The 24168-nt window shown below is 40.9% G+C and overlaps 1 protein-coding gene and 1 long non-coding RNA gene across 2 annotated transcripts in view; one reads left to right on the plus strand and one right to left on the minus strand.

Moving 5' to 3' along the window:
* Positions 1-24168, plus strand: part of CA5B (carbonic anhydrase 5B) — a 276577-nt gene that overhangs the window by 9796 nt on the left and 242613 nt on the right. The gene's annotated exons all lie outside the window — the stretch shown is intronic.
* The window catches only part of LOC130681946 (uncharacterized), an 82010-nt gene that overhangs the window by 6947 nt on the left and 50895 nt on the right, over positions 1-24168 (minus strand). The window lies entirely within an intron of this gene.

A 24168-nucleotide genomic window follows, 5' to 3' on the forward strand; every position in this document is an offset into this window, starting at 1 on the left:
ACTCTCTTCCTGGTTCCACAGAGCTCTCTCCCACGTTAAAGAGTGGGCGGGCATGGTTGGGATGGGTGTATTCATGCTTGGAGGTCTCATGCTCCTACTCTGGTTGTTATGCAGGCTCCGTGCCCAACATAGGCAAGATAAAGTAATCCTTGCTCAAGCTTTAATGGCGGTAGATATTGGCGCCTCTCCCCAAGTATGGCTCAACATGCTCAATAAAGAAGCTCAGCTTTAGCTTGAGGTAGCCCTTGCACCCTGAGCCCTCGTGGCATTGCACCAGGCCCAGGTACCTTATCGATTAGCTGCAGCCTTCACTAAGAAACTCATGATGCAAGAGGGTCAAAAAGAACAGGTCCAGACCCTTTGCATCAGACGGTCCCAACGTCGGCTAGAGGATGCGAGGCTATGCACTGCAAGAGGTTTTGGACCCCTCTGAGAGACATGCATGATTGCATAGGGGTAGATGTCTACAAACCCCTCTCCGAAAATAGGACATCAAATGTTTCTGGAGATCAGGCCTCTATCTCCGCCTCAGCTGACATGTTCCGTTCTGAGTTTCTATAAAACAAAAAAGGGGGAGATGTTGGTAGCCGCGCCTGCCGCACCCTGAAAATGGCACCCTCTTGTGTAACAAAAACCCATGCAAATTGAGTCTGAGCATATGAACCAATCAGGCCAAAGTGTCATGCTAATTAAGGCTTATGCGACAGCACCAATCAGCGTAGAGCATGAGGCCTATATAAGCAGACCCTTTCTTCCCGTCTGCGTCCTGCCCGACACATTTGTTTCACAAAGAGCTGAAGATTAAAGCTTTCTGCAGAAGAATCCTGCTGTTGTTGCGTGCTGTTCTTGCCGGCGAGGACGGGGCGCGCGACACAAAAGCCTACACTTACACCTATTACCCAGGATGAAAATAAAATCAGTTTCACTTAGTGTATTATCAGGTGAAATTTAGGCTGTCATATAAAAAATTTAGGGTCAGAGTAGATCAGAAAACAAAACCCAGCAGTCATCAATGAGAAAATCCAACTAAAAAATGGATCAAAGACCTTAATAGACACCTCACCAAAGTAGGTAAATACCGATGGCAAATAAGCATACGAAAAGATTCTACACATATTATGTCATCAGAGAAATGCAAATTAAAACAATGAGATACCTCTACAAACCTAGTAGCAGAGCAAAAATCTAGAACACTGACCAAACCAAGTGCTGATGAGTTTGTGAAGCAGCAGAAACTCTCAATCATTGCTAGTGGAAATGAAAAATGATACAACCACTTTGGAAGACAGTTTGGCAGTTTCTCTCAAAACTAAATATATTCTTACCATACAACTGAGCAATCATACCTTTTTCTATTTACCCAACGTTGTTCAAAACTCACATCTATACGAAAACCTGCCTGTGGAGACTTACAGCAGCTTTATTCATAATTGCAAACCTTAGAAGCAACCAAGATGTCCTTCAGTAGGTGAATGGATACATAAAGTGTAGCACATCCAGGCAATGGAATGTCGTTCCTCAACAAAAAGAAATGAGTTGACTTGGGGAGCCGAGATGGTGGCATGAGCAGGGCAGCGGAAATCTCTTCCCAAAACCATATATCTATTTTAAAATACATCAAATACAACTATTCTTGAAAGAGAGACCAGAATATTCAGGACAACAGCCAGGCTACATCTACATCTGTGAGAACGCAGCACATCACGAAGTGGGTAAGATACAAGCTGCGGCCCAGTGGGACCCGAGTGCCACCCCTACCCCTGCTCCCCGGTGGGAGCAGTGGACTCAGAGCAGGGAGGGAGAGGGAGCCCAGGCCTGCTAAAGACCCAGCCCTAATTATCTGCACCAGGAGTGCAGATACACAGTGCGTGGTGTGCTGGATACTAGGGAAAGGGGCCAGTAAAAGCTGTGAGCAGGTACCCACAGCTGGCACCCCTGGGACAAAAGAAAAGCAAGTGCCCTTTCAAAGTCACGGCTGGACAGAAGCATCCCAGCACACTCAGCCCAGCAGCTGGGAATCCCGGGGAACTCCGGGCGCCCTAACCCCCTGGCCGGCAGTGCAGCTCTGACACCCCTCTTGGCAATAAACAGCCTCCTGCCCATTCCGTCTCTGGCACAGCCAAGCAATACCAGAGCAGCAGCTTGAGGACAGCCACGCCAACAGCAGCTGCACAGAGCTTCCTCCACAGTGGAAAACAGGTGTACAATGAGACAAAGTGAGAAAGGGCGAGGAATCCAGAAGTTATGGGCCATACCGGGTCTAAAGAAAGAGGACTCTTTATTGAAGTTTTGACGACGACTTCATTTATACCATTTTGCACAAGGATATGACCATTTTTCATTTGCTCTTTTGATTAATAAGTACAGGCAAGCCTTTTTCTTTCTGTTTCTTGCTAATCTATAGATGGTTAGCCAAGTGTTAGGTGATCTTTTTCGTTCCTTGACCTAAACTTTTCCTAGCAACATGTACTCTTTTGTGTCTCTCGTTTTTATGCAATGCAGTTTCTAAGTAATGCATGTGACCACAGAAACGTGCAGTATGTAGCAGTAACTATGGAGTCATCAGCTAAGGGTGAAATACAGTTCACTCCCTACTACAGTTAGCTAGGCAGGTACCATCATATATATTTCTAATGCAACGGGTACATTTTATCCTCTCATAATATTTTTTCATTGTAGGCATATGGAAGATAAAGATAGAAAGCGTGATTTAGTGCTGTAAGACGGCAAGTGTAGATGATCAGGTCTATGCCTATAGACTAGGTATTAATCCAAGTTAGACAAGGGCAACAAAACATCCACGGGTGTAGAAGATTTCTCTAAAAACTGGGGGCGGCGGTGAGGTTCTAAGCCTCACATCTGTTAGTCCCCGTTTTCTCACCTGATGGCCCCCCTGCGACTGAGCCTATCTTAAGTTGATCCTCCCTTGAGGAATCTTACCTGTCTCTGGCTAACCAGCCATCTGCCGGGGCCATACAGGGAGATGTAAAGCTGGTGAGAGAGAAGTAATGTTCCTTGGAAAGGTTAGTTTTTCACTTTGAAGATTTATGCCCTGTGGCTTCCAGGTGCAGCACGTTGTCTTGAGGTATTTTTAGCACTTGGAAGAATTATGGTACTTGGTAATTTCACGTATGAGGCATGAATTCTAGTAAAGGTTTATAATTAGGAAGGAAGAAGAAAAGCTATAGAAGTGACAGAGGGAAGAAAACATGAGAAGATTAAGTGTCAGACAGGGTTATTCCACTCAGTATTCCCCTATAACTCTATTTCTCTAATTTTCTTATAAAACTCTTCAGCACTAATATCACTAGCATTGTAAAAAAGGGGGCATTCCCACTTAGTGGAGATGGGGCAGTCAATGTTAGACTAACTGCAGGTTTTGGTATTCTATGCCAAGATCGCCATCTGGCCCCTGCGTGTTCCATTCCTCAGGAGCACTGTCCTGAGAAGCTTCTGGAAACTTATGTTCTCCTCCTTTCCATGCTGCTTATCAAAGGTTAGCTTAGTCTTTCGCAAAAATGCAAGCAAAAGCAAAGCCAATAGTATAATGGAGAATAACAAAATCAAGGCGGGTAATAGGGGGAGCCAGCTGCAAAGGCCCTTGCTTTGTAGGGGTCTTCCTTCAGCCTGAGCTTCGCTACACAGCTTGAGTAGCAAGGCTCCAGGGAAAGACTCAAGTTACTAAAATCAGGAGTGAAGGAGGGGACATCACCACCAACCTTACAGAAACAAAATGGGTAATAAGGTATGTGAGCACCTCATGCCCCTGGCCCCCCTGGATATTTTTGGCTGTTTGGCTCCCCATAATAGGATGCAGGTCATTGATTTTAATGAGCATGTGAAGGACATAGAATGTTGTAAGGAAGGGCACTGAATTATGCCTGGGCTGAGTCCATGGATGATCCCTGTAAATTATGACCTCCTCTGAATGACTCTCATTGCCACTATCATGAGGCATTAAAGAGAAAGAGAGAGGAGTCCCGTTGTTCTCCTGAGTGGGCTTCCCACCATCTGGCTTCACTTTCTTTCCATTTTTACAGGGCAACACCAGTGAACTTAGTTAAGAATGCTTTCACCAACATCGTAAGTTGTCCCTCCCTATTCAGTTTCTCTCAGGGCCTCAGTCCCTTGCTGGCTGTTGGCCAGTGGCCACCCTCACTTCCTTGCCAATGGGCCTTTCCATAAGGCAGCTCTCAATACGGCAACTGCTTCTCAAAATGGAGGTGTTTAATGCCAGAAAAGTAGTGAGAATGAGCCAGGCTGGGAGAGCCTGAGAGAAATGACAGTGGTGGTGACTGTGAAGAAGTGGTGGGACCCTCTAAAGGGGGCGGCCATTTCTCCCATCCAGCCTGTTGGTGCCCGGTGGGAGTGTGTGCCCGACATTGCAGGGCATCTCATTCTCAAGTTCAGCTGGAAGTGTGAATTTTTATGTGAAATCATCCAGCTTTAAATGTTGGCAACAAATTACAAAATGTGTTTAGTATTGTGTGGGTGAATCAAAACACACCTGAAGGCCAGGTCTGCTTCCCACCCTTGCAGCCACCTGTTGGTGACATCTCCTTTCTGCCTTGCTCATCATCTTTGGAGGAGACGGTAAGTGTCCAGGAAGTGTTGCCAGTGTTTTTCTGGGGACAGAAGAGAAAAGCTGGCCTTTTCCTCTGTCCTCACTTAATTTGGGACCAGACCCTCAGTTTCATTCAACAGACCAGACTTAATATTTGTCAAAGTCATGTTCACAATATGGAGCTGGCATAGAAAACAAAGAATCTGGGGGAGGATATTTTATTTTTACTGCAGTACACTTTATTACTGCCCTTTTAATTTAGTGAATTACATGGTATTATTCTCTGCATCTTCCCTGCTCAAAGAAAAGTGGTCATTGGTGTCTTCACTCGCCTCTTACAGAACTCCTTTTTTAGAAGAGGAAATTCTGTACGATATTTTTGAAAACCCATAAGGTAGATCATTGCATGCCATATTCAGTGTATTTGGTCCTTGGAATCATTGTACTCAATCATTAACATAAAATTCAACTAACGATGCAATAAATTCTAAAAATCATTAAGATAGATAAGATGGATGTTTTTCATGTTGTTGTATTGGTTTAACCATGGGAAGACATTGCCAGGGTCTCATTGGATGGAAGAAAGGAGGAACTAAATGTGCTTTAGCAAATTTGAGCAAAAAAAAAAAATCTGAGGAAGGGTGACTTTAGAAACTAATTGTGTCTGAATATTTTGCCTAATTTATTGATTTCACTTGTTCCAGAAAACTCTAGTGTGAGCAAAACATATTATCCAACACACTAAGGCCAGTGGTGAAGTGTGTGGATGACTCATATTGTTTACTCTGTCTAGAGGAAGATGGGAGGTCGTTTTTGACTTGCAAATTTCCTATTGCATTTCAATGAAGGGGAAAGAAACACTGGTCATCTTCAAAAATGGAAAAGCAAAATATCAGTGCATAAAAAAAAGAGAATATGTGCAGTTCCTGTATTTGAGTTTTGTGAGATTGGGTTGGATAAATATGCTGGGAGAAATTTGCATTTTATTGCACATAAAACTGGGCACAATAAATGCAGAATATAAAAAGAAGTCGACAATTGGCCTTTAACAATTGTATGTATGTTGGAGTGTAGTTAAATCTAAGTGTCATTCAGAGTGCAGGTCGCCCCTTATACATGTATTGACTGCACGGAAATCAAGTTTACATGCAGTTGTATGCAATGCAGTGTGCACCATTTAAGACAGTTCATAGAGACAGTGTACCTACAGAATTGGCTTTCCCCCAACATCCTTCCATGATGAGAAAAGTTGTCCCTGATGTTGCACATGCCATTTCAGTGATCAAGGGTGGACCACTGGAACAGAAGTACCGATAGAAGCAGTTCCATTTTCACTGGGGGGCCATCGATGCCTGGGGCTCCGAGCATACCGTGGACAGCAAATGTTACCCAGGGGAGGTATGTTGAGAAGCTGGGGAACAGTGACAACTGTGCAGAAGTGGGAATAATTCTGCGTTTCCAGTTCTAAGAAAGTAGCAGGAGTCAGGTGGTTCCTATAAACGCCAAATAGCTCTCCCAGGGGCATATTTGATTACTCCCAGTTTATACATGTAAAAATGATAACTGCCCTGAGCCAGAATAATACAGCAGAAATGAACCTTAAGATCCAGAAATGGCATTCTTCCAGAATTCTAAGCAAGACTCAAATCATAGCCTAAGGTAATAATAACCGAGGCAACAGTGCAGGACCACCCGATGGGGTTAATTAGAGGGAGAGATGGTAGGAGACGACATGAAGGCTGGGGCAATAGAAATAGAACTAAAGAGCAAGATTTAACAAGGATTTCTGAAAAGCAACAGGTCTTGGAGGCAGGCTTATATTCAGGAGAGGAGTGGGGAGGAAGAAGTTAACCATGACCTTGAGGGTCTCACTCAAGAGGTAGGGTGATCATATGTTCATGAATGACAGACAAGGAATGACTTGTATGGAAAAATAGGGCGCACAGAGGGAAATACAATTTCTTAACAACTTTTCCCCTAATTTACTTTTAAATGTTACCTTAAAAAAGAAACACATTTTAAGTGGTTGTCCCTTAAAGAAATTTGGCTTCACCTCCTGCCTAATTCCCACAGAGTGACTCTAGTTCTCTCATTGTAAACACTGCTCCTTCAGATGCAAATGACTTTTGGCTTTGGTGGTTTCATGCAAATCAGGATGGGAATGGACAAATGTTGCTCCCTCACTGAAATGTTATTGCAGTATAATTTTATTTGTTATCGAATAAATCCCTCTACTCCAAAGTAACATTAATTGCTGCTGCTCCTATGTACATTTATTCTCTCATTTTGTACCAGATTGTCATACGCATTTTTCAGTGGCTTTATTTCAGGTGAGGAATCACATGAAGGCATCGTATGTTGAGAAAGGCTCTGTGTTCTGGAGCAATCCTATACGGTCATGTGTCAAACGATCTTTTAACGGTGTTTCAGCTGCACTTGGTGCATTGGAATGCAGCCAAATTTGAAGACTTTGAGGCTGCAGCACTGGCAGAAAATGGTTTGGCGGTGATAGGAGTACTTTTAAAGGTAAAAATAAATCTGACCAACTTTATGTGCTGTATTCTAGGGTGAGATACAATACTGCAACACTAAGTTGTAAGACTATTGGGATAACAATAAGCAATAGTTAAAATACAGTGCAATATAGGAAAATGCACAGTCCAACAGAGCAGTCTCAAGTCACAGCAGCCATTGAGCAATTGACATATGGCTACTTTGTGGAACAATTATTAATGTTAATTAATTTAAATTTCAATTTAGGAACTTATAGTTAAATGGAGGAGGGGCACCTTTCCCTACACGGACATTGAGCCTGTCAGCAACCAGCCTGCTCACTTGTTCTATGTCTAATTTAACTCAGTAATATTTGTAACATTCTAAATTACCAGTTTCAGTGTAGTCTAAATACCATAGTTGGTTTGTTTTTCGGAAATCAACAGGTGTCTGATTTTAATTCAAATTCTGTTTCAGTTTCAAAAGTGAGGTGTCAATTGTTTTTGACATTTTCTCCTTTACTCATGGCTTCTTCTTTAGCTCGGCAAACATCATAATGAGCTACAGAAATTGGTGGATACCTTGCCATCAATTAAGCAGAAGGTAATATTTTTTTTCCTAAACCACTTGAAATACATTTTATGGTTCAGTCTCAGAGTGCAGACACTAACGAGGCACTCTGAATTGGGAAATGTAATTAAACACACTCTAATTCGGTTTCTTTTGAAAACTGCCTTCGAAGACAATTGCCATTTACGATGCATGTGTTGAGAGAGGCCCTGGCCCTGGGACACCTTGCAGGGGATAGAACTGACTCTGTTGGTGGCACTGACTGCAGTGGTTTTGCTACTGTGTGACTGAGCACCCAGGCTCTCAGGAATGTAATGCTCTCCCTTCCTCTGCCCCTGACATCTGCTCCTTCGAAGTCCTTGTGGAAACACTCAAAGGAGCCTTTTCGACTCTACCTACCCTCCAGCAGATGGGGAGCAGGGGAAACTTTGACAGCAGCTCGCCTTGTCCAGCTTTGAACTTATCCGTATCCTTCAGGATGGATACTTTGTCCAAATGCTGAGCTTAACTGTTCAATATTCAGAATTCCAAGGCATGTGATAAGATGCTCCACATCACTAATCAACAGGGTAAAGCAAATCAAGGCCACAATGTGGTATCACCTCACACCAGTCAGAATGGCCACTCTCCAAAAGACAAGAAATAACAAGTGTTGGTGAGGATGTGGAGAAAAGGGAACCCTCCTACGCCATTGGTGGGAATGTCATTTGGTGCAGCCACTGTGGAAAGCAGTATGAAGATTTCTCAGAACACTAAAATTAGAAATATTATACAACCCAGTAATTCTACTCCGAGGAATTTACTGGAAGCAAACACAATCTCTGATGTGAAAAGATATGTGCCGTCCAGCAGCGCGCAGGTTAGGACAAAAGGCAGGCTGGGACTGATAGTTCACTCAAGCTCTTTCTTTATTCAGCATTACAGCATAAGCAAGCGAGCTAGCTCTCATCTATCTCTAACTTTTCTCTGCTTCTACTTCTACTCTCTCTCCCCTCTCACCTCTTCTCATACCGTTCTTATCCCCTCCAGTCTCTCCGGGGGCGAGATTCTACATCAAAGCCTAAGGAAGCTCTGTCAGGTGGATTCCAGGCACACGCTCACAACACAGGACTTTCCTGGGAACGGAGGAACGGCCTTGAGTGCGGTTGCAGCTGGTCAGAGATGACTCACTGCTCTGGCTGGTTGGGCACGGCTCCCAACATCTCCCCCTTTTTTGTTTTTTAAAACAACCAGCCCAACTCAGACTGGGTCAAGGTATGTGCCTGTCTTAGGTTGTATGGTTGAAGGAAATCCTTACCCGTCATGGGGCCATAGTCCTCTGTCGACCACTCCCTCTCTTAGGTTGGTATTTACAATTCAACCATATCTTACCCGTCATTGGCTAGCATACTTGACTTTAGAACTTAGGATTTTCAAGTGGGGGGAGGCCGTCTGCAATTTCACATGCTGCAGGTCTCTTAAGGCTTGTTGAATGAGTTTCCACATGCTGCGAAGGACACAAAGCCCTAGTAACAGCAATAAAAGACATTAAATGCTTAGGGTTAAGAGAGGTGTGACAGCGTGCCAGAGACTATTCAGGGGTTCTTTGAACATGTCTTTTATCTGGTTTAATATATCAGATGCAGTTTTGGCTGCAAATAAGATATGATTTAAATAGTTCTGTGGTGACCGGGGATATAACTCCCCCCCGCTTTTTTTTTTCCAACTGAGCTTTAAGGGTGCCATGGGCACGTTCTACAATGCTTTGGCCTTGTGGATTATATGGTATCTCAGTTTTGGGTGACATATGCATTACATGGCTGAGATCGAACATGTCGAAAGACAGACATAACTTGAATATATATATATAGGTTTTAACAAACTACTAGTTAAATTGCATACAAACATTAACAGAATAGGAATACAGATGCATAACAAAGGCAGACTTACAATTACTAGTTATATCTAACGAAATTAAGAAATCTAGTTAGATAGCTTAGGCATTTGTAAAAACTTATTGACAATATGATGGATATCATCTAATTGATTTTGGGTAGTTTGAAAAAAATCAGAGAAATTGAAATAGCACATTCTTGGGAACTGTTCACATCCTACATGCTCTTTTAACAGCAGATAGTCTATAGCAGAGCGACTCTGAAGCACTGCAGCTCGCACTTCTCTCAGTTCTTGGTTGAGTTCACATAATACAGAAGCAGTCAAATTTATTGTTTTGCTATACGCGCAGGCTAGCTTGGATATCTCTTTTGGCATTCTAACCACAAGTCCAGGAACTGGCAGGAGGAATGCAGCTGCAACTGCAATAGCGGCAGGATCTGAAAGTTTCAAGTTTTCATGACAATCAGATGGCAGAGCTCGGAGAAGCCTCTTGCGCTTATATCCAGGTGGTCTATTAGAGCAGGAAGAATGCGTCCCACACCACCTACACTTTGATAGTATGGAGAGAGGGCTTAATACATTTTGTTATTACACAAAAATACCCAACTATTCGGAAGCCTATATCTAGAAGACCATTTTACAATGATTGCACAGTTACAGTAAGAGGCTACATGAGTACAATTAATACATACACAATCAGTAATTATAGTAGTACTAACAGGTAAATTTAATTGGGCATCAGGAGCAAGCACTTTAGGGGGAAGAGCGATGTTTATGCCTGGGATATTAGTAAACACCGTAAGAGAAAGTCTTGTGCCTATGAAATTCTTCTTCAACAGTTCACTGATAGAGGAATTTCTTGCCACACAAAAAGATGACCTGTGCAACTTCTGGCTCACGAGTTGTTGTAACCACAAGTTAGGGGAGGAAAAATTATTTTCTGGAATGAGTGATATATTTAACTACACATAATTACTCTTAAACAATATGACAGGAGTTCTTTTTTGAAACTTTTCACAAGCAGACTAAATCCAAAAATATATCAAAAAAGTCATCCATCATGACTAAGGGGGATTTATTCCAGGGATGCAAGGATGGTACACTATTCATAAGTCACTCAACATCACACACCACATAAAGAAAAAAAGGATAAAAGCCACATGATTGTCTAAACAGAAGCTGAAAAAGCATTTGACAAAACTTAACATACATCCATGAAAAAAACTCTCAATAAAATGAGTAAGTACTTCAACGTAATAAAGGCCATATATGACAAACCCATAACCAACATCATACTTGGTAGCAAAAAGCTGAAAGCTTTACCTCTAAGATCAGGAACAAGACAAGTATGCCAATTTTCACCAACGTTATATAGCACTAGTACTGGAGATCCTAGCCACGGCAAACAGACAACACAAAGAAATAAAAGGCATCCAAATGGTAGGGAAGAAGTTAAACTTTCACTATTTACAGATGGCATGACATTCATTGTACATAGAAAACCCTAAAGAATCCATCAAAAAAGTACTAAAACTGATCATTGAATTCAGAGAAGTTGCAGGATACAGAATTAATACATAGAAAATGCATTGCATTCCTATATACTAACAACAAAACAGCAGAAAGACAAATCAGGAAAACAGCTCCATTTAAAATTGCATCAAAACTAATAAAATGCTGAATGGATCAAAGATGGTGGTGTGAGAGATGAGATAGTGGCTTCCTCCTAAAACTGCATATAATACAAAAATATAATTAATACAACCAATCCTGAAAGAGCAACAGGAAAGAGGACTGCACCAGAGTGCGTACACCTGGGGCAAAGAGCAGACCTCACGGAACAGGGTAACGTACCAAAGCTGTGGCCTGGTGGGACCCAAGCCCTTCCCCCAAAACCAGCTAAGCAGAGGGAGGAAGAGAAACTGACTGGGGAGGGAGTGGAGGTCTGGAACTGCTAAATGCCTAACTCCAGAGACCTGCTCTTGGAGCACAAACCTACATTTCATGGTGCTTGCATGGTAATCTCGTGATTAGGGGGTTGGAAAGCTAAGACCAGCAGAATTTCTGGAGAGACTGAGATTCCAGCCGCTTGTGGAAAGCAGGGATCCACATCCGACTGCTCTGGGACAAAAGAAAGGTGAGCAGTCTGAGAGACTTCCTAACAAGGAAACCCTTGGCAAGAGGGTTGCTAAAGGGGCAAGGATTGCACAGAGCTTACTACTCAGGAAAAAGGACAGGTAGACAAAATTGTCTGGGGGCACTCTGCCCAGCAGGTTAGGGGCTTTCACAACCTTCAGGTGCTCCAGCTCGCAGGCTGGCTACACAGCTCTAAGGACCCCCTCTGTGATATGCAGCCTACTGAACCTTTCTCCCAGCCAACCGCCACCTGGCTTGCAAACCAGCAAACCCTACCACGGCGTTAGGCCAGCCAGAGGGAAGATCTGTGTACAGCAACTACAGATGCAAAGCATAGAGGCTTGTACCTGTGTGCTTGGCCCACCGGTTTAGGCAGTGGAGACAGGCATAGCAGCCAGGAAGCAGGAAACAGCTCTTTCTCCCCCCAGGCACCAATACCACTACCCTGCATCTCCTGACATTACTTCAGGGGCTGAGCAGCTCCAGAGAGTAGAGCTTCTAGGTACTAGAGGGCACCATATACAAATATGAAAGTTGTAAGATGTTAGGAAAAGTAAGAAATTAGTAAATTTGGAGCCTAGGGTACAGGGAGAGTAGACTTTGGATAAGAAGTTTCGATTTTTCAAGGTATTTATATGCAGTAAGGAACAGTATAGGGATAAATGAAAAAAGTCTCAGTATATGTTGTTTACAGTTATTACCTATATACTGGAAGTAAAATAATGGATAAAGACATATCAAGCATTAGTCAAAGTAAAGATCTAGTGTATATCGGTTAATATAAAAAGAATAGACTTAGAGACAAACAGCATTACTGTATCTCCAAAGAGTTATTAAATAGTGGGAAAAGATTCATCAACCATGTAGACACCTAAGGAAAAAAAATGATAAATCCACTATCATAGAGAAAAATTTCAACATATCTTTATTGATAATTGATACATTATACAGACAAAAGAAATGATGATCTGGGAAACAGAAGCAATGAATTTATGGACAAGCATATAGTTATGCGACTAACAGTTTATGGATAAACTTTTCAAGCATCCATGGAATATTTACAAAAATTGATTATGCTCCAGGCCATGAAGAAAGCCTCAATGAACGTCGGAGAATAGGTATTATGCATATTACATCTCTTACAACAATACCCATTGACGAGTGACAAAAATTTACAATGCTCCCACCACCATCTGGTAATTTAAAAGAATATATGCTCTAAACAACTCATGAGGTAAAGAAAATATCATGACGAAAACTTCTAAAAACTTTGTGAAATGTGATAATGAAAATAAAATGTACAAAAACTTGTGAGGTACAACAAAATCAGAGTTTTCAGATAAATTTATTGCCTAAAATATATTAGAAAAAATTTAAAGTGCTTTAATGTGCTTAATGCTCATCGTATGAAGTTAGAAAAAGAGCAATATAACAAACCCAAGTTGCATGAACAGAAAGAGATAATGAAAATAGGAGCACATATGCAACAGAGATCCACTACAACTTTGTCATTTAAGACTTGAGGTAGGGACTATGGGCTTAGACAGAGTAGGGTGAGGGCCTCCGGAAAAAGCAAGGCAAGATATTTACAATCAAAGCAATGTAACAACATAAAGTCCCTATCAAAACTGTGTTCAGCACTTTGCAAAGTCAAGGTCACACTAATTCTCTAGGTTAAAGATACCAGACTAGGAATATAGACATCTTCACTGAGATCAGGTAAAGGTCAAAAGGTCAGGAGCAACTTGGCTTGGAACTTTTGAGTGTTCCACAAGGGTATCTCAGCATAACCCCATGACTTCACCGTAAACAGCCCTAGCAAACAGACAATAACCCAGCCCACCTTGAGGGCAGGGAAGGTGGTACAAGTCCACACTCTAAGCCCTCAGTTCTCAAAAGTCCTCAACTGCCTATAAATCCCCTAGACAATGCACCACCCTGGGCTCTCTTGTCCCCTCCTGGCATAAAACCAGGAGCTCTGTCTTCTCAGTGTATCTCAGTAAAAGTCTCCCTGGCTCTCCTACCTTGTCTGTTTGCTAAGTTCATTCTTAGACTCCGCAAATAAGAACCCCGGCATCAGGCTGACATGATAAAAAAAACTTGAAAAAGTAAGAGGGATGTAAATCAAGAAAGTCAACCAGAAGGCCACTGCAAAAATTCAGACATTAAATGCTCAACGCCCAGACTTCTCTCTTATCCTCCAGCCCTCACTATGGTCCACCTGAAAATTATTTATTTTCCAAAATTTAGCCCAACTTCACTGATCTATGAAGTCATCCCTGACTTCTTCTCCAACATTAATAGTGGCCTGCCTTTGTACTCACATTATTTCTCATACATACTGTACTTTAACTATTGTCTTTCTCTTCCATGGAACTTCCCTCAAGACAGGGACAGGGATTTGATATCTCTGGAATCTGGCACAGTTCCTGCTAGACCTGCGCTCGGTAATGTGTCTTGAATTAAGAAATAAAGGAGTGAATGATGTGGTAAGATCCCTGGATGATTATAATAATATATACTGATTACTTAAAATGTGTGATGTATTGAGCAAAGTGCCTCTCTTGCATTATCTAATTTTATCTTCATAGAAATTCTGAAGTAGATACTATTGTTATCTCTACTATACAGAGAGGAAACTGAACAATGGAAGGATTAAGAAACTTTTCAAGGTCACATAAACAAGTAAGTAAGAGATCCGGTACTCAGATAAAACATGTCTGATGTTAAAATATATGTTCTCAACCCCTATGAAAAACTTTCATTTGGGATTCTAAAATGAATTTGATCTTAGATTTCTAGCTTCCAGAATTGTTAGAAAATAAATTTGTTTTTTAAGTTACCAAGTCTATGGTGTTTTATTGTGACAGTCCTAGCAAACTAATGCAAACTATGTATAAAACCAAATATGTTAAGGTCTCATAACTTTTTGCATGATCTATGAAAATCTGGTGAAATAAACTCTATTTATTGAATAATAATAAATGAAAATAATTATAGGAGATGTCAAAAAACTATCATTACATATCACATTAACTGTATCCTAAAAATAAAATTTGAGGGGGGTCAGCATGGTGCAGTCATTAAGAACTTGGGCTTTTTGCTCAGATCAATGCTTAATTTCATTCACAACACATAAGCTTCTTAAAAGTCACTTAATAAACTTCCTACTGCTTAACTCCTTCCATCTGTAAAATAGTGCCAACTCCATATAGGTTTTTTAGATTCAATAGGAAATACTCAGTAAAGATTAGATGTCATAATCACCACTAGCAGAAGCAGCCCCACAATCACTGTCAACATCACTGTCATAGTCACAGTGACAGCAACAGAGGCAACAAATAAAAACCAAGGTAGCCTTAGTAGGACACAGAATGAATATAGGCAAGCTTATTAACCCTGAAGTATAGACATGAGCTGGATGAGTGGAAAAGAGTGAGAAACACATTTAAGGAATGGAGAACAAGGTGAACAAAAGCTTATAAATGTTTTAGCTGCTGTTACCTACCCCAGCTAGATTTCCCTAAAATGTTAGAAGGAACACAGGAATAGCCACATCAAAAGTAGACTATGAAAAGAGGTTAAACACCAGGGAAAGCATAGGCCATTTCCCAAACCTGGTATCTGCAATCAAAATCAAGAAAAGGTAACTATCTTGAGATCAAATGAGCACTCTATTGCTTTCACCAAACATTGCTACAAAGCCATTTTATGTGAAACTGCAATAGCAAACAGACTTGTTCACAATACGGTGACTTCCGTGTCACTAGGCAACACATCAGGATGGCTCCATCTGCAGCCAATTACATGGTCTCCAGAAAAAGACATTTCTTTAGGAAGCAAACCTAAATGTCCTGTACATCCATGTTTATTTATAAACTCTCCTGTTGATTCTAATGTGCAACTAGAGTGGAAAACCACTGACCTAATTAATATATGCCACGCTCTCAACTGGAATTACAAAAATGAGTTAAGACACAGGACCTGCCCCTGAAGAACACAGGAAGTAAGAACAACAGGTAAACCTATTAAAATTGGTAAATGTAACAAAGGTCATGTACAAACTGCTAAGGGTACAGATATAAGACAGCATACAAAAGAAGAAGAAAGTCTTTGGATCTGGCTACTGAAAGATGAGTAGTTTATAATGCATACAAGACTGAGGGAAAACATATACACATTTTTTAGTCCCTGGTAATCTGGCTTCTCTCTCTACTTCCTGCTCCAAACTCTAGTAAAACTGCTCTCTTAAAGGCCACCAGTAATATTTAGTCTTCCATTTTAACAGCTAGCCTCACCTGCACCAGTTTTCCCATCTGTAAAGTGGGAATAATCAAAAGGTTACTCTGATAATGGCGATTAATAGGGTAGATATTGGCATATAGTAATACAATTTGTTTCTCATCCCTTTCCCTTTAAACCAAAGGTTCTCTCAATCCTATACTACTTAATCTCTGTGCAGCACCGGTAGTGCTCCTTTTTTGTTTTTTTTTCTTGGTAACATTAATCTACAATTACATGAGGAACATTATGTTTACTAGACTCCCCCCATCACCAAGTCCCCTCAACCACAAACCCCCTTACAGTTATTGTCCATCATAGTAAGATGCTGTAGAATCACTACTTGTCTTCTCTGTGTTGCACAGCCCTCACGGTGCCCCACACACACATTATACACGCTAAAGGTAATGACCCCTTTCTTCCCCCGCTCCACCTTTATCCATCCATTCCCACCAATCCTCCCCAGTCCCTTTCCCTTTGGTAACTGTTAGTCCATTCTTGGGTTCTGTGGTTCTGCTGCTGTTTTGTTCCTTCAGTTTTTTCTTTGTTCTTATACTCCACATATGAGTGAAATCATTTGGTACTTGTCTTTCTCTGCTTGGCTTATTTCACTGAGCATAAAACCCTCTAGCTCCATCCATGTTGTTGCAAATTGTAGGATTTGTTTTCTTCTTCTGGCTGAATACTATTCCATTGTGTATATGTACCACACCTTCTTTATCCATTCATCTACTGATGAACACTTAGGTTGCTTCCATTTCTTGGCTATTGTAAATAGCGCTGTGATAAACATAGGGGTGCATATGTCTTTTTCAAACTGGGCTGCTGAATTCTTAGGGTAAATTCCTAGAAGTGGAATTCCTGGGTCAAATGGTATTTCTATCTTGAGCATTTTGAGGAATCTCCATACTGCTTTCCACAATGGTTGAACTAGTTTACATTCCCACCAGCAGTGTGGGAGGGTTGCCCTTTCACCACAACCTCGCCAACATTTGTTGTTGTTTGTCTTTTGGATGGTGGCGATCCTTACTGGTGTGAGGTGATATCTCATTGTGCTTTTAATTTGCATTTCTCTGATGACTAGCGATGTGGAGCATCTTTTCGTGTGTCCGTTGGAGTACTGCTCCTTTTGATAATTCTCTTCAAGTTCTGTGACTTGAGCACCTACTTGTACTAGGTATATTCTTCTACTTCAAGAGTCTTTCCTCACCTTTGTATCTCGTCCCTTCAGCCTTAAATGAAAGTATATTCAAAAGTTATGCTCTCTGTCCTCTCTTTTTTGCTATGTCCAAACTTGTTCTCCTAAAAGGCTTATCTTATCTCCAGGCTCCAACCGACAATCAGAGAGTTTTCAAAACTATATAAAATCTCTGTGATTTAGGGTGTACAGGATATTACTTTGATACACTTATATTAATATGATTGCCACTGAAGCAATACATATCACATTATATCATTAAAGTACATTCTGTCTATATTCATCATACTGTGCATTAGATCTCAATGGCTTATTTGTACTTGTTCAAGTTTGTACCCATAAACACCATCAATCTTATCCCCCCAGCTTCCATCCCCTGGTAACCACTACTACACTGTTTTTGTTTTTTTCCAAACAAATTTGATTTTTTTAGATTCTATACATAAATGATATCTAACAGTACTATCATTCTCTAATTGACTTAATCTTGCTTAGTATAATGTGCTAAAGTTCCATCCATGTTGTCACAAATGGAACGATATCCTTCTTTCTCGTGGCTGAATAATGTTCTCTTATGCACAGAGCACATCAAAAAGCCCAAGTTTAACTGAAGTCCTCCAACAGCCCTCAACACAGTGAGTGAGGAGATGCCATACTAACCACCTCCCACCAATCCCGATTGCACTATATCCTTGCTGATTTTAATCCACCATCAAAGTATGATGCATAATATTATTTACCACTAAAAAAGGAGAAATGCTACCAATTAAATATCATAAGCCTTGTCACAATGAAGCCTGATTTCAGAGATCTTAAACTATGGAAAATTATGAGATTTTTTATTGATTTCAATAAAATACATTATTTGGGTAAATGAATGAATGGGAAGGTAGTTCTAAGACTGCTTACATTCATCGTCAATCAAAAGAAACACTATAAACTAAAATGTGCAGGAAAAGTTCTCAGCATTAGATTCACAATGGAGTATGTAAATAAATGTCAAGAGAAAGAATGTAGAATGTACATCTAACCTTCAAAATAAAATTTTTGAAATTCACGTTTTTGACAAATGCAAGTGGTTCTATGGAACACCTATTTTTTCTTTAATATGCATGAATATCTTGCAATAAATTATTACTTCACACAATGAGGCTTCTGGGCCAAAGCACCGAACCACAGGTCAAGTTTCCCTGACATTCTTTTCAACTTTAAAAATTACTTTGTACTCTCATCTCTAAGTGTTTTTATATTCCAAGTTCTTACACTAAAAGGCAAAATTCTACACACCTATCCTTATTTTATATAGATGGCTCCCAAATGCACTGAAAAAAATACTACAAATTTGCTTTAATGTGCAAAGTCTGAAAAATTCCACTAATGGTACAGCATCTATCAAATTTTTGCTTCATGTATTAATTTTTACATTTTATTGCTGCAATGACAGAAGTCATTCATCTACAGAATGAAATTAGAAATGACTATTTTCTACATTAATAGCTTACTGGTTGAATTTACTTTATGGTTAATAAGAATAATACGGATTTTACACATGGCAGCTTACCTTGTTTTTACTTGCAAACAAAATTTCTGAAGCCAAATTATGACTGTGTAGTGATGGAGAAATACGTAAACTACTTATAAAGAATATTTAGCATGTGTAGGTTGTTTGAACCACAGCTAATTTTACCACCTGTACCGCAAAGAACACCAGGGGTTTCATCTGACTGTATCTTTAAAATCTATAGCACTATTTAGAAATGAAAAGTTTAGGCATACTAGATTTTCCTTCAAAAATCTGCCTATATATGCTATTTCTACTTTTCATAAAACTGTTACTTTTTCTCTTAATTTTGTGAATTATTGATTCCCTTATTCATTTACTCACTGAACCAATGTACTCATCAGATGCAGTCTAGGACAGATGCTAAAGATGACATTACTTCTGCCCTTGGGAATTTCAATAAAATAGGGAATAAAGGACAAGTAAGCAAGTAACTATTATGCCAAACTGTGCTGAATACTAATGATGTGTTACAATGCTCAGAAGAGAGATTAAACTAGCTTCTGAGCTAAATCTTGAGGGATGAGTTACGTTTTCCCTTTTAAAAATTGGGACATAACAAGGAGCGGTACCAACACTCAAAGTGGATAAGACATGAGCAGAGTTAAGACAGCTATGCTTTATAGTGTGTCTACTACATATCAGGCAACATTTATGCTTACAGCAATTTAAGTAGAGATACTTCCTTTATATCCCCACATTTCAAAAGATACTGAGGCTGAGAGAGTAAATAATTTACCTGAGGTACTAGATTTGGACTAGTATGCAGGTCTCTTTGAATTTAGAGCATCTTAAACAACAGTATATATAGGGGAAGTCAGAACTATTTAGATTAGAATGGAATACCATTTTCAAGAGCTGGCACTGATGGAGGAGCAAGCAACTGTAAGTTTGGGAATAGAAAAACAACGTATTAAAACATGGCTTAGATACAGGAAATTGGACATATTAGTCTAGGAATTTTGTAATAAAAGCCTAGCAGTGGCAAATATAACAGAAGGGAAGGACCCGGTATGATACGTTCTTCTAACCCTACTCTTCCTCCTTTGACTTTATTTCTTCCTTATCTGTGTAGTCACAGAACAGGTACAATTTGTATTCTGTATACATAGTAAAATTTTGTTACTAAACAACAGTAGTTAATAACAGAAATAACAACAATCTGGACAACTAAGAGGCTATAAACCAAATAATATAAATGAATTAACTTCTCAAATAAATTACTTGTGTATGACACATTTTGACGACAGAAGTGACAAAGACTTAGAAACTGATTTTAAGGTACAACGCACAAGTAGAAAAAAAATAAAGCTGAGGTTTACAACCTCATAGTGGATGACTGGAATAATGGGAATAGAGAAATAAAGGGAAAAATGTGCAGGATGAGACAGACTTCTGCTCCTTTTTGTGTAGCTGTAAGGGGAGGGGGTTTATGAACTGACTTTCAGCAGTTCCATTTGAACACATCTCTTTGTCTCCTGGGAAAAGGACCATCAGATTAAAATGTATGACCAGTGCTCAAGAAAGAAGTTAGAGCTGAACTATGTACTCAAGACATATATCTACAAAGATACCAGAATTAAAGCTATAGGAGTGGATACCTCTAATCGTTAGGGGAAGTTGGAAGGAGCGACGGGGAAAAAGACTCCTTTCCAACCAATAACAAAGGGTCTTTTTCCTGGAGCTTGGAGTGATTTCCTGGATTTTTCACCTAGAGAGGGGTCTGGGAATGGTTTTTCTCATTTGAGCCTTATACCACAAGTTTATATAACTTCAAATTCACAAAAAGGCTTTACTGTATAATGCAGCTGACCCATGAATAGAGAACTTGAACTCTGTTTGGCCTAGAGTTTCTGTAACTATGTAAAAAGCTCCGTGGGGTACGCTACAGGAAATGAGTAACTCTAAAGAACTTCATTGTGCTTCTTTAGATAATTTTATTAACCCAGTGGCCAAAGGTGAAAAGCTTATTAAATTTCATAGTGGCATCCTCAAAAAGCAGTTGTACATACATGATTTTAAAAAGCAAAGATATCTACATTAATTTCTAAAATGAAAGCTTTCTACTTAGGGCATATATGAAACAATACTAGTTGCATAAAAGTTAAACGTGTTAACAGAGAAGGCAAATAGTGAATCTGTGGCATCTTACTACAATGATGGACAGTGACTGCATTGGGGTATGGGTGGGCACTCAATAATATGGGTAAATGTAGTAACCACATTTTTTTTCATGTGAAACCTTAATAAGAGTGCATATAAATAATACCTTAATAAAAAAAACTTAAATGTGTTAAACAATAATAAACTTTGGTCTAAAACAAAACACAAACTAAGTTTAGAACCCAACACTATTTAATGTTTGGTATTTAAAATTTTTACTGAAAACAAAAGAACTATTGTTTCTTTTTCAAAATAAGCTATCAACAATTTAAAAACAAGGAGATAAACCCAGACAGTTCCTATCTTCAACTGTTAAGGTAGTTTATTGTCACAGGAGCATCACACAGGAGTCAAACTCGGATTTAAATACGACCTTTGCCACTTTCTGCTTATATGTCTTTGGGTGAATTAAAGCTTTTGAAACCTTATTTTACTTATCCCTCAAATGGTAATAAAACCTACCCCAACTTACAACAAATTAACTTATGTATTGTCTAACTGAGCCAGGCATATGTGAAGCATATAGTACTACATAATTCTCAAGAGCTTCCCCTTCCTTAGATCTGCAATCAATAATGAAAATTCCAAAAACTTGTAAGTATTAAAAGCTTATTTTTGAAAATTACAAACAAGGTGGGAGAAAGAGTAATATGATTTAAATACTAAATAAATAATGTCACCTTTAAGTCCTTTCTAATCCCATATCTAATGTGCTACTCCCAAAAGATGAGAAGAACATTTCGATAACTAAGATGACAAAAAAAAAGTTGAAGATAGGTCAGTATTTTTCTTAAATTACTAGACATAGCAATGAAATCTCTATGTAAATGTCTACACAAAAGTCTTACAAAAACTCGAACTAAAAACAACAACATCAAATTCCTTTAAAGTAGAATTTTCCTTCATCTACCCTTAGAATATGTTGGGCAAGCTTAGAGAGTAAGACACTCTACTCCCCACTTAGTACCCTGACAGTGCCAGATAATAAAGAATCTTGTCATCTCATTTTGAAAAACTTTGCTACTTTAGGCCTTTATAAGACATTACAGGTCTATATTAAGGCGAACACTGAGTACTCGCTCAACTTGATTCCTAGTCACTTGATCTACTTGATCACCACTTCAAAACGGTAAAATAAAAACATAACATTCTTTTAAAAACTTTTTGGCACTACTTAATTTTGAATGTGCGTGTGAGCCTGTGTACATTTTCAGTTACTAACTCATGGTTATTTACCAATATTACACGTGTGAATACTGCACACCAACTTTTGTGTATACGGGATCTGCCTACCAGGTCCGCGAATTAGGGATCGTGGAGCGACCCTATTGCTCTCCCAATTGTGTCGTTTTATTATCACCTTCACCCAACAGCAGAGAAAAGCATTTCCAAAATTGAAGATGAGACCCACACATTCACATGAGGAAGGTGACAGAATATTTCGGTGCAAAAAGACAGAATATAAAGACACTTGGAGCAGAATTCCAGCTGAAAATATCCTCAGGCTTCCATTAGGATTTCTTAAACACCACGATGTGTTTTCTGTTTCACAGTACTGTTTTAGAACTCTTAAAACATGAACGTTGTTAAATTAAGTGTGGACACATCAAAAGCTGTAACTATCTCATTCAGAATATGTCAGTTACTTCTGAGTCTGAGAAACGTCAAGGTTCACTCCAGGAAATACTCAAAATAAGTAGGGTCCCCTCCCCTGTACCGGGGAATGGGGCCTCACACCCAAACAAAAACTGCGATTAAGAGACAAGTAGTTCAATGATGAGGTTTCTTATTTTAAATGCCTGAGAATTTAAGTCGTTCACTTGGTTCCAATGCTGTCACATCATCTAAGATACAGTGAAAGCAGCCACACAATCTCCCTCCTCCGGAAGAAGTCCAACGAGGACGACGGGGCGCCATCTAATCGGCCCTCAGGGGGGGTTGCTGACAACCTGGGCTGGAAACAACTATGCCGTTGGGGGAGCTTTCTGTGAGCCACTCTGCTACCTCGCACGGAACACGGGACATGCAAAGCCTACGACTTAAGCAAAAAAAAACCAGGAGAGACTTTCACGGACAAGGAAAAAAGCGCAAACAGGAAAGGAAGCATTCTGCTTCGGGGAGAAGTGAAGGCCTGCTTTCCAAGCGACTTCTGCCCTCTTAACCCCCACCCGGCTACACTCCCCAGCCAGGCCGTGGGGCTGAGCCCTGCCCTTGGGCCGCTCGCAGGCCGACCAGAGCGCTTCGCAGTCCCCACACTCGGCGCAGGGCCCCGCTGCCAGGCGGAGGGACCGGGTCCCCGGCGGTGCCGCGCTCGCCGCCCCCTGCCCCGCCCGCTGCGCCAGGCGCCGCCGCCCGGCTTCCACTTCCTATTTTCGGAGCACACACGCTACAAGGAGCGGAGCGAGCAGGCCCGGCAGAGCTGCCCCCGCGCGGGGCCTCGGGTGGCTGACAGGGGCAGGCACTAGGGCGCAGCACAGAGGGAGGAAGGGCGGCTGAGCGCGCAGACCAGTGCCCTTCGCCGCCCCGCTCCGGGCAGATGCGCCGGGGCTCTGCCGGCTCCGGACAGACGGGCTCCGCCGCCCCCACGGCTCTTACCTTCTCCTCATCAGACAACCGGTCCTCCAGAGCCGCCATTTCCCTCTTGGCGACAAACGGCGGCGGCGACCCCCTGACGTCCCTCTTTCCGGACGGTACTCGGCGCCACGCGCCCCCGCCGGGGGAGGGGCCCGCAGCCCTGGCCGCCGCGCACACGCCCCGGGAGCCCCGCCTCCCTCGGCCGGGCTCTTGGGTGCCGGAGCGCGGCTGTGCGCGGCCACCTCCTTGGCCCGGGAAGGGGGAGGTGTCGCCTGCTGTCCGCTGCGGGCACGCCAGAATCCTGAGTGTGGGAATCTGCTCTCCGACGACCGTATTGACTCGGTCTGCGACGGAGTACATTCTGAGCCCTCGATTATGTTCCCATCAAGCCCTGAACACTACCAGCTAAAATGTGAAAAAGTGTACGAATAGAGGCTCTTTAAACTTTTTTTTTTAATTACTAGAAAAATATTCAGGCTTTCATTAAAATGTAACAAAACCAAGTCCCTTAACTGAAAATTGCTCTTGACATATTCATTCTTTCATTAAAGAGACGTTAACTGGTCCTTTATTGTGTGCAGGGTACTGTGTTGGTCTTTGACGATGTACAATGTTAAGCAAAAACCAGAGAAACCTCTGTTCTCAAGAGGCCAACTGACTATTCCTTAAACAAACAATACTGGGCAGTTGAGGAAGGCACTCTACTATTGCAGGGGAATTCAAATTTATGTGCGACATAGATCTTACTCTGCG

This window comes from Manis pentadactyla, chromosome X (genome assembly GCF_030020395.1).
Source record: "Manis pentadactyla isolate mManPen7 chromosome X, mManPen7.hap1, whole genome shotgun sequence".
In the NCBI taxonomy this organism is placed as follows: domain Eukaryota; kingdom Metazoa; phylum Chordata; class Mammalia; order Pholidota; family Manidae; genus Manis; species Manis pentadactyla.